Source organism: Globicephala melas, chromosome 17 (genome assembly GCF_963455315.2).
Source record: "Globicephala melas chromosome 17, mGloMel1.2, whole genome shotgun sequence".
NCBI lineage: Eukaryota > Metazoa > Chordata > Mammalia > Artiodactyla > Delphinidae > Globicephala > Globicephala melas.
In genome coordinates this window covers 18,656,565-18,669,351 of record NC_083330.1, presented here as the reverse complement: position 1 = coordinate 18,669,351, position 12,787 = coordinate 18,656,565, and positions in this window count along the sequence as shown.

Below are 12,787 nucleotides of genomic sequence, written 5' to 3'. Positions count from 1 at the left end.
AAGTCAGCCAGGAAACCGCAGCTGGAGACCAAATAACCCAGCACAAACTGTCCAAGTTTGGATACTCCAGGAGATAAAAAGTCAGACTAGGAAATAATGCCAGGTTATTAAATCAGTAACTACTACCAGAAACCAGAAGACTTTCTTAACCATCTTACCATAATGAAGAGCACACTTCTGAACAGTGGAGGGATCGTCAAAGCAAGGGCATCAATCTCAGCTCCAAGAGCAACATAAAATAAATACATGTATTTGTCTATAGGCCGTACAAACTTCCAGCACCATGCCTAGTTTTCGCGATAATGTTAACTTACTTCTTCAGTAAAATTTTAGATAACACGAGGTTACAAACCACCCGTCAACTTACATTCATTGCTGGAAAGAAATTTCCAACCTATTGATTTCAAAGTCCGTGATGAAAAATTTTAATATATATGTAGATCGTTTATTGTGCATAATAGTGCAGTTGTGCTTCTTTAGTTCAACTTGTATCTGGGCCACTTAACCATGTTGGATCTCAATTTTCTCATCTGTAAGTTGAGGTGCTTGAGATGAGCTCTAAGGTAACTCCCAAATCTAAGCTTACTCTATTATTCAATGATGGGTTTAATTATTCTGAATTCTGTTTTTCTCTGACATGTTAAAAACTTGACCCCTTAGGAAGAAAAACAAGATAATTTTCAACTAACATTAAATCTGACCTAAAGCCATGGACTCCAGAGAATTTATAATATATAGAAAAAATCACATCTCTATCTTTATTCAATTGTCCTTTTGTACTGATTGGGTACTTGTTTCAATCTGTAATCCTGATGGAGTTAATTAAGGACCTCAAATATAATTTGAAAATGTTTACAGACAGCACATTTTAGGTTGCCAGTCCCATCTGTGGACACTGCTATATTAATGACACAATATTTGTTTTAGAGGTCATAGTGCTATTTGCCAGGTTAAACATTTGTAATCTGGATCCAGCTTTAATACACCCTTTCAAAGAAAGCCACAGACTGCTATACACTCCATCAGCAGTACTCTTCAATCGAATGGTCTGTGAGGATTACAGAGGCAGCTAAGCCAACAATAACAGGCACCTTCCATGTGGATGCTAATTAGAACGTTGACATAATAAACTCCTTACTCGGGACAAGTTGGCGTTCAGTATTTGCCACCCCACATCATGTGAAGGCAAAGCTGTTAATAGAATTTGCACCTAGAGTGACCAAAGGCAGAGCACAAAGAGCTTCTGCCCTGTTTGTACCCTGTGGTGGTGGTGAGAGTGTGGGTGTAAACTCCCGGTTGCACACTGTCTTCTTATGACCACATAATGGTTAATTTGTATTTCTCCTCTCGAATATCACTTTTAAAGGTCACTCTTCTGTTTGCTAAACTATACATAGGTAAGCAACATCAGAACAGAGCCCTCAGTGTGCATTTGAGGTTTACTATCAATACACTCTTTTTTTTTAAAATTGAAGTATAGTTGATTTACAATATTATATTAGTTTCAGGTATACAACATAATGTTCCAGTACTTTACAGATTGTACTCCATTAAAAGTTATTACAGGATAATGGCTATGATTCCCTGTGCTGTACAATATATCCCTGTTACTTATCTATTTTATACATAGTGGTTTGTATCTCTTAATCCCATACCCTAGCATCGTACTTTTTAAATGATTTCAAGTATATATTACTTTTTTTGTACTTTTAATGATATTCTAGGACATCTTTGAGTTTATATAGTGTCTCAGTAATTTTTAGTTTAGTGTAATTTCACATATATTATCTCATCCTTTTTTTAAAATATTCCCATGGGATAAGAAAGGTTTTTTTTTTAAAAAAATAAATTAGGGCTTCCCTGGTGGCGCAGTGGTTGGGAGTTGGCCTGCCGATGCAGGGGACATGGGTTCGTGCCCCTGTCCGGGAAGATCCCACATGCCGCGGAGCGGCTGGGCTCGTGAGCCATGGCCGCTGAGCCTGCGCGTCTGGAGCCTGTGCTCGGCAACGGGAGAAGCCGCCGCAGTGAGAGGCCTGCGTACCGCAAAATTTAATTAATTAATTAATTAATTAACAATTATACAGGCTAAGAAAATAAGACACAAAAAGATAATTCATCAAAGTTGCAAGGTGAGGTTTAGCAGGATACAATAGCAATAGCAACAACAAAAACAAAAAAACGTTGAAACAGAATATCAAAGGAGGTAAATGGCTTTTATCAGGCCCACCAGATAACCTCTAAAATCTCAGATTTATAACATATAAAGACAACCAACCAAACAATCAACAATTATTGGGCACTTATGATATGTCCAATTCTATTTTCTAATTTTACAGTACATTATTATTTTACTTATGTTGAGAAATAAACCTTAATTAGTTATTGCCAAAGAGTAGGAAGAGTGTAAAATGCCTTTCCTCTTATAATTGTCTGGAAGCGAGTTCTATCTTTCATTGTACCTACATGGTGACCAGATGCCAAGATGGTCGCAAATGATCCCAGCATGTAATCTCCTCCTCTGGAGTGTGCACAGGCCCAGGGACTTGCTGCTAACAAATAGACTATAGCAAAAGTGGCAGAAAGTCACTTCGGTGATTAGATGACATAAGATGGTCACTTCCATCTTGCTAGCAGACCCTCTCCCTTGCTGACTTTGATGAAGGAAGCTGCTATATGGAGAAGCCATATGAAACTCAGGATGGCTGACAGCCAACATCTAGCAAGGAACTGAGGCCCTCAGGTCAACAACTTTCAAGGAACTGAATCTTGCCAATAAACACATAAGCTTGGAAGCAGATCTTTCCCTAGTAAAGCCTTCGTATGAGACCACAGCCTAACTGATAACTTGCTTGCAGCCTGTGAGAAACCCTGAAGCAGAGGATGCAGATAAACTATGCCTGGACTCCTGACCCACAGAAACTGTAAGATAACAACTGTCTGCTGCTTTAAGTTACTGAGTTTGTAATGACTTGTTATGCATTAGTAGACACCTAATACTGTCTCTGACTGAAAGAAAATAGATTTCAGGTTTGAGATTTATCAATTACTTCAAAGGATGTCTCGGCTTAATTGCTGGCATGGGATAACCACGACAACTTCATACCCTAAAGATATTCTAGTAAATAACAAGATACTAGAAATCACTTCTCATTTTCATGTCTGAATTAACTTCAGAATAATTACCTATTGTCAGCACTACCAGGTGTTGTATAAAATTCATTAAAAACTTCTTCATTTGTTAGCTATTCACAGAAGCTTTTTTTCTATATTGAAATATCTATTAAAGTAGAATACTCTTCCAGCGTCCTAAGGAGGCTGCCTATTTTACTTGGTCATGGCCTTGCTATATGGTGCAGTTGAATTCACACAGGGCATAAAGCTTGAAAACAGATAAACCTAGAATGCACTGTGTGGCTTTGAACAAGATACTTGTTTAAGCTTCAGATCTCTCCTCTGTAAAACAAAACAAATTTCCTGTTTTGAAGAGATATAGTAACTGTACAGGGAGAAAAATGATTTATAAAATTCAGAACTAAGTGTGAAAATGGGAGTGTATAATTTCTTTCCAGATAATTTTATCTATACCTATAGATACAAGAATATAATATACTCAAGGGACAATTTTCAGAGAGGAAAACAAACAGAAAGCTTAACTTCTCTGCACAAAGGAAATAAATAGAAATTTTGGAGTGAAAGAAAGTACAGAAGAAAGGAGATGCGTGTGGAGCAAGAGGAAAGAGAGCCAGAACACAGTGTTTAGATTAAGAGGTAGGTGGCCATGGAGAACCATGGGAAAACACCTGGAAGCAGCAATTCCAGTGATGAGTATTTCTAAGAAACTGCAAAGTGATGCAAGGTAATTGTATTGCCCTGAAACGTAATAGATTTTCTTGAGCAGGAAAATTCTTACTGTGAATGTTGTATGGGGAACGCAAACATAAGGAACACTTGGGAACCACCTTTGGCCATCGGGGGGCGGGGGGGAGAAGTACAGCTCATGGGATGAAATGAGACACAATTGATAATGGAACCTTGGGGGAGACAGGAAGCTGGAGAAAGAACTGACTTTGAGAAAGATTGCAAGCTACTTAGAGTTGGGGGAGATCAAACACTCAAAGGAATATGGGGGAGAGAATTTAAACTAATTGTTTGTCTCAAAGAACAGAGTGATCCCAGCTGACATCTGTATTACTTAAAGATTTAAATTAGCTAGAATAGAGCCTACTTCAGCACTCAAACACAATTTGAGATAGACTCAAGGAGTTTAAGGAATTACTTTCCCAGCTAGCTGAAAATAAATCAGACAGAAGTAAAGAATTTGACTTATTAAAGAAATTCACCTGTTTGGACTTGAATCATTTCTAATCATTCGATGGATGCGTTAATTCAATGTAGGCAATCCTTTCACAACATATACGTATCACATTTACACTTTAGCTTACAATTTAATTTTCAATTATACCTCAGTAAAATAACCATAAAATATATATAATCAAACAACTTATGCAGCTATATTCAGTATTGTAATATGCCTATATCTATACACACATATAACTATTAAGCTACAAAGTAAATGCATTGGAATCCTGTTATTAGTATGTTCTTACCATGGAATTTATAACACTCTCCAGCCTGTGGGCCCTAGCTGTTCCCTCTCCCAGAATGGCTCCTCTGCTCAAATCTTGTCCTATATGTGAGAGCTCCCCCAACTACACTCCTTAAAATAGCAGCATTTATTTCTCACGGTTTATTTCTCGATATTAGAAAGTCCAATATCAAGTGGCTGGCTGGTCCAGTTCCTGGCCAGGGTCCTCTTCCTGGCTATGTCCTTACAAGGTGGAAAGCGAGAGAGCTCTGTGGGGTCTCTTTTATAAGAGCACTAATCCCATTCATGAGGGCTCCACTCTAGGACCTAATCACATCCCAAAGACCTACCTCCTAATACCATCATCTTGTAAGTTAGAATTTCAACATATGTATTTGGTGAGGGGGACACAAACATTCAGACCATAACACCTCATAAAACCAGATCTGTCCTGCTGTTGCTTTGTAAAGAACTTAGCACGTGCTATCACAGATACTTATCCACATGTGGATTGTGTTTAATTGTAGAGTATGATTTCTCAAGTCCAGGTTCATATCATATTGTCTTTCTATCCTGACTGTGACACACAGCTGAGTGCACAGTGGTCACTCACTGTGCAGGTTCCTATGGAAATGATTTGTTGATAAAGAAATAGCACCAAAGTCCCACGATTCCATCTCACTGCTTTCTCATCCTGTAATACAGGATGAGATACCCATTTTCTTTCTGCCATCCATTCAGAAGGTTTCTCTGGGTTAATAACCAGCGTAGGAAGGAGCAGTTACATTTTTCATTTCACTCTTTTCAAGTCTGAGTTAAACTGTTTATATACTGAGAGGGAGCCTTGTGTCATGGAAAGAGGGATGCATTTTTTAGCTTTAGGTCTGGAGCAACCACCTAATATTTATATGACTCTGGAGAAATCATTTTCCATCTGTAAGGTTCATTTTCCTTATTTATAAAAGATAAACAAACAAGCAAACAAATAAACCAAAGGGGGTGAGAATCCTGGTAGAGGGAGGGCGTATTTGACCTGGTAGGATCGCAAGCTATTTGGTAATCAGATGAAATTATATATATGAAAGCCTTGACACAGCATAAATGTAAACTGTTAATATTATTTTGAAAAGTTGGAGGATAACTTTATTTATATAACTTTATTTATATATAAACATGGGTTAGCATTACTCTTTAGTTAAATGATTATTATCCCCCAAGTTCACGAATTTAAACTCCAGAGTCATAAAGTGATTCAAAGATCAAAAGAAAAATACACAAATGCACTCATAATTAGAATGTCATAATAACAAATTTTACTTGCTACTTTTGATGTCTTGGGGTTTAGAAACAAACAACTTGCTCAGCATATTTTGGCAGAACTTCTTTTTAAAAAACAAGAAGGTTAACTACCAAATTATGAGGACAGCAGATGGAAAAAAAACAACAGTAATGCTCCTAAATAAAGATATGAACACTAATTCTATATTGGAAATCAAACTGGTTTGTTTTAAATTGGAGGTTGTGTGGGTTCCTTTTTTTATTTACTTCTTATATTGGATAAGTTTTCCAAGAGTCTTATTATACTTAAAAAGGAGTTCCATTTTTTAGTTCTTTCCTCCAAATGTATGAGCATTTTTTTAAAGAAACTCTGTGACGTAGATTGACAGAGAAATAAACATGTTCCTCTATTTTAGTCTTATTTAAATACATGTGGTGCATTAAGGTGTGATTAGCACTAAAAATAGACACTCCATGTTAAGAAATTGTATCATTAGGATACAACATGTAGGAATGTAGTAAGAAACTTTCAGTCTCTCAGTGTGTGTGAAATAATTCTATGGCTATATACTTTTTAACTGAGGACATCAGTGTGTACTTTGTCCACCAACAAGGGAGAAACATAAAGGGAACCAATCTCTGTGGAAGGAAGACTCTTACAAATAATTCAGATGTAAAGGATTTACCACAAGAATATCCCAGGGCTCTACTAGCTTTGGGAGAAATCAAAGTGGTAAGTCCCTGTCCAACACCCAAGTCAGTATTTCTAGGGTCAGTTTATTTTTATTATTATTATTATTTTTTTGCGGTACGCAGGCCTCTCACTGTTGTGGCCTCTCCCGTTGCGGAGCACAGGCTCCGGACGTGCAGGCTCAGCGGCCATGACTCACGGGCCCAGGGGCTCCGCGGCATGTGGGATCTTACCGGACCGGGGCACGAACCCACGTTCCCTGCATCGGCAGGCGGACTCTCAACCACTGCGCCACCAGGGAAGCCCAAAAGTACCGGTTTTTTTTTTTTTTGGGGGGGGTTAGTTTATTTTTTAAAAATCCTTTTCATTATCAGGTAAGCTGGCAGTTTTCATAGGAGTTTACTAGGAAAATCAGTAAAGGCAAAAAAAATTGAAATACAGGAAATATGAAAAAAAAAAATCCGCTGGCTTACAGGGCACAGAATTGCTGTGCTAAAATAATTTAAAAGTTGCCTCAGGCTTCCTGAGTGACACTAGACAAGCACTCTAGTTCCGGTTCTCTCACTGACTGACTTGACTTGGTTGACACTCAAAGATGATGAGACTACAAACTGAAATAGCTTCAGGAGCTGGTGTGAATCACAGGCCCTCTCAGAAGCTACCTCTGGAATTACATTATGGGTATAAACACATCACTTTGACACTCTGGTTTAAGGGTTGAGTGTATTTCTCCATTCAGTGTCCTTAGCACCCTTGGAGATGGAAGATATTTCCATTCCTGGACCCTAGTTTCCTCCATCGTTTCAAATCATTATTTACTGAACTTGTAGGCAACTTTGCTTTCACCAAGTCTCTCTTATTCCTTAGGCCGTCGCTTCTGCTATAAGCCCTGATGTGTTGTTTGGCTTGTTTAAAACTTCTTTAGCCATTGTTTACAAATAACAAATGTTGGCAAGGATGTTGAGAAGAGGGAAGTCTTGTGCACTGTTGGTGGGAATGTAAATTGGTGCAGCCACTATGGAGAACAGTATGGAGGTTCCTTAAAAAACTAAAAATAGAACCATCATAGGATCCAGCAATTCCACTCCTAGGGATATATGTGAAAAAAGACAAAAATGCTAATTTGAAAAGATACATGCACCCCAATGTTCATAGCAGCATTATTTACAATAGCCAAGACACGGAAACAACCTAATTGTCCATCAACAGGTGAATGGATTAAGAGGATGTGGTATATATATGCAATAGAATATTACTCAGCCTCAAAAAGAATGAGATCCTGCATTTGCACCAACGCGGGTAGACCTAGAGAGTATTATGCTTAGTGAAGTAAGCCACACAAAGACAAATGTTGCATGTTATCATTTATATGTGGAATCTAAAAAAAACCAAACAAGTAAATGTAACAAAACAGACACAGAGATAAAGAGAACAAACTAGTGGTTACCAGTGGGGAGAGGGGTGAGGAGAGAGGGGAGGGGGAAGGGCCAAAATAAAGATAGGGGATTAAGAGGTACCATCTGCTATGAATAAAATAAATAAGTTACAAGGATATATTGTATAGCATAGGGACCTTAAGCAACATTTTATAATAATTTTAAATGGAGTATAATCTATAAAAATATAGAATCACTGTGTTGTACACCTGAAACTAATATAATATTGTAAATCAACTATATTTCAATTAAAAATATTATAATTAAAAAAAGTGTTTACGTGAAAGAAGGATTTCATGGTGAAATCTGTTTGGAGAAACTGAGTTAATCAAAGTTAAATTGCAGAGTTTCTTAGGTTTTAAGTGTACAGTGTTTATATCTAAGCTAGAGAAAAGTGTGGAGCATTTTCCAGAATCATTTAATAGTGTAACACTTTTTCTCAATGGAGAGTACCTTGAGGTATGGTGCTCTGGTTGGATGTTATATAATAATAACTCTACTCATGTGCAAAATAAAGCCTTGCAATCCATGTTCACAGTTAGCATCTCGGCTTCATTTGCCAGCTCCTGCTTGTAGCCATGCCATTGGTGTGAGAGGATTGGGGGTGGGATTGTGGAGGTGGGCATTGGGCACAGTTTTTCAAGGGCCCTGAATTGGCCTCATTATCTCCACATTTTTTTTTTTTTGCGGTACGCGGGCCTCCCACTGCCGTGGCCTCTCCTGTTGCGGAGCACAGGCTCCGGACGTGCAGGCTCAGCGGCCATGGCCCACGGGCCCAGCCGCTCCGCGGCATGTGAGATCTTCCAGGACCGGGGCACGAACCCATGTCCCCTGCATCGGCAGGCGGACTCTCAACCACTGTGCCACCAGGGAAGCCCTATCTCCTCATTTTATAGGGCTATTAGAACACTCAGTATTTTTCTAAGACCACTTTTGCTTCTTAGGATTTTTGCTATGTTCCCTAGACCTCAAATGCTTGAAATGGTATATTCTTAAGAGTAGAAGATCTATGAATAGAAGATCTTGTGAATAGAAGATCTATGGACCTTGATTGCCATAAATGTTCAAACTCTTTCTGGTTTTACTTCCCAGATATTCCATTTGGTCCTGTGTTGTATTGAAATACAATTACAGTCTTTATAGCTGGACAACTAAATAATTTAAACATGCAATAATAATAACATAGAGGCCTTATGAGTAAAATTGCTCTTTTTTTAAAGGACTGCCTTCCAGAATTCTAAAAATTAAATTAAATAATGTGTATTAAGTGTGAAGCATGATACCTGCTACATAGCAACTAATAAATGGTAAGGACTCTTTTTTTTCTATGGCCAAATCCTAATGACCCAGCTTGTTTTAATCAGCCAAAGCCATGTTCTCTGGCCATGGCTAATGGAAACCCTTCACTCAAGCTAAATTAAACATATTTTCTTTATTGTCCCAAATAGTAAGTAAGAGGTGGTCACTCCCTGTAAAGAAAGTCAGATAAAAATCTTAACCTGTCTCAGCCTACAAAGGCCCTTTCCTGAAGAATGTCTCTGAATTTAGGCAATCTCAATACCTATTCTGTAATTTTGTTCATTTTGTTTGAATTGTGAGGGTAGGGAACAACTACCTTATTTTAGCTTAGCTGTCCTTTGTGAGCCAAGAGCAGTGTGGCAATTTAGAACCTTTTTGCATTTTCCTGTTTCTCCTATTTTGAGCAGATTGGGTTCAAATCACTATATATGGAATGTCAAATGGGCCATCATTTTGAATTTCTGAAGCTTATAAACTCATTGAAGGCAAAAGGGTGAGTGTAAAAATGATTATAATATAAATTGGAGTAAGCTAAGAGAGATATGCCAAAAAACTATGGTAAATTGGAGGAGAGAGATGTTATATAGTGTTGGTGGAGATGAAGACAGACATCTGAATTGAAGTAGCAGGTGTAATTGTCTTGAAGGCTGGATAAGATTTTAATAAATGGAAGCAAGGAATTAAGACATTCCAGATGTGGAAAAACAAACATAAAGGAGCTTAAGTAAATATAAAAATATGGAAAAGCAGCCCGTGTATTTGGGTAACAGCTAGCTATAGTAATCAAAATAAAAATAGTATGGTATTGGAATAAAAACAGACACTGGATCAAAGGAAAACAATAGCAAGCCCAGAAATAAACCCATGCATATACGGTCACTTAATCTTCGACAAAGTACCGAGAACATACAATGGGGAAAGGATAGTTTCTGCAATAAATGATGTTGGGAAAATTGGATATTCACATGCAGAAGAATGAAACTGGGTCCCTATCTCACACCATACACAAAAATCAACTCAAAACGGATTAAAGACTTGAACATGAACTGGAAACTGGTAAAATTCCTAGAAGAATACATGGACAGTGAGCTCCTGGGCATCAATCTTGGCAATAATTTTTTGGACTTGATGCCCAAAGCAAAGGCAACAAAAGCAAAAATAAACAAGTGGAACTACATCAAACTAAAAAGCTTCTGCACAGCAAAGAAACCATCAATAAAATGAAAAGGCAACCTATGGAAGGGGAGAAAATATTTGCAAACCATATATCTGTTAAGAAGTAAATACCCTATATACAAGGAACTCATACAACTCAATAGCAAAAACAAACCAAAACAAAATTTATAAAAATCTGATTTTTAAAAAATGGTCAGAGGACCTGAGTAGGCATTTTTCCAAAGAAGACATACACATAAGCCAACAGATACATGAAGAGGTACTTATCTTAATCATCAGAAAAATGCAAATCAAAACCATAATGAAAAATCAGCTCACATACAATAGGATGCCTGTTATCAAAAAGATAAGAGATAGAAAATGCTGGCTAGGACATAGAGAAAAAGAAACAGTTTTACACTATCATTGGGAATGTAAGGTGGTACAGTTACTATTGAAGCCATTAAAAATAGAACTAAATTAAAGAATTAAAAATAGGACTACCATATGGTCCAGCAATCCCACTTCTGGGTATATATGCAAGGAAATGAAATCATTATCTCAAAGAAATATCTATACTCTCTTGTTCATTGCAGCATTATTCATAATAGCCAAAGAAGTATGGAAACAATTTATGTGATGGTCTACAAATGAATGGATAAAAATATGTTTTTTATATATATATATATATACATATATATATATACATATATAGAGAAATATATAGAAAGAGAGAGAAAAATATTCAGCCATAAAAAGGGAAATCCTGCCATTTGTGACAACGTGGATGACCTCGAGCATGTTATGCTAAGGGAAATAAGCCAGAGAAGGATAAATGCTGCATGGTATCACATATATGGAATCTAAACAAACAAACAAAAAGTTAAATTCGTAGAAACAGAGAATAGAACAGTGGTTGCCAGGGGCTGGGAAGCAAGAAAAATAGGGAGAGGTTGGTGAAAGGGTACAAACTTTCACCAACCTCTCTGAGCTATAAGATGAATAAGGTCTGAGGATCTAATGTAACAATGTTGTAAAGTTGAAATTTGCTGAGAGCAGAACTTGTGTTCTCACCAAAAAAAAAACAAACAAACAACAGGTAAGTATATGAGGTGATGAATGTGTTCACTAACAATGGGAATCCTTGCATAAAGTATATGTATATTAAACCATCAAGTTGTACACTTTAAATGTACTGCAAATTACCCCAATAAAGCTGAAAAAAATCAGACTTAAAAATTAAGGGCTTCCCTGGTGGCGCAGTGGTTGAGAGTCCGCCTACCGATGCAGGGGACACGGTTCGTGCCCTGGTCCGGGAAGATCCCACATGCCGCGGAGCAGCTGGGCCCGTGAGTCATGGCCGCTGAGCCTGCACGTCCGGAGCCTGTGCTCCGCAACGGGAGAGGCCACAACAGTGAGAGGTCCGCATAAGGCAAAAAAAAAAAAAAATTAAATGCAGAAAATAATATACAGAAGATCAAAAATGTATTTCTTGTTCTCTCATAAGATGCTTTTGGATAAATTTTTCAACAAAACAGGCTACTAAAACAAGAATGAGGGATCCATGGAATACAGACAGAGGGTTGAGTTAAAGAACAGTGAAGAATTGTAGAATTGAACTGTGAGCCATTTCAAAGAGCAGAAATATGAAGGTCTGAGTGAAGGAAGGACTCAAAAAAAGAGGAGGAAGAGGAGGAGAAAGAAGAAAAAGAAGAAGAAGAAATAATACATTATCAGGTGGATGTGACTATTTGAAAACTGAATTGCTGGGCATTTGACAGCCTCTTACAATATTTCAAAAAATTAATTTTAGGTGCATCAGAAATTAAAACAATAAAATAGAGTAATTTTACAAGAAATAAAATATAATAACATATTTTCTGTTGTTTACTTTAATAGTCACATTATAATAATGATGTATTGGAATTTTATTTAACAAAAAAAGTGTGATATAATTATTTTGTAATGGTGCAGTAAAGGGTAATGACTCCATAAAAGAAAGTCATTATTCAGTGTTATATAAAAATGGAAGTAAATAGCAGTAATAAAAGAAAAGAAAGTTAAAAGTGGGTCCCTCTGGGGAGCAGGATTGTGAGGATGCTATTTGGTTTTTTTTTTTGTTTTAATATAAGCCTTTTAGTAATGATTGACTTTTTAATCAAATGCCTACATATAAAATGATTTTAATAAAAATAAATTTGACAAAAATAAAAATTCACTTTAAAAAGTCTATAAAACTTCCACATACAGTCATTATAGCTAAATAACTATAACTAATAGGTAAATGGAACAGACAGTGCAGACAATTAGCCATGTAGAAGTCAGAGGATAATCAGCCCTGGT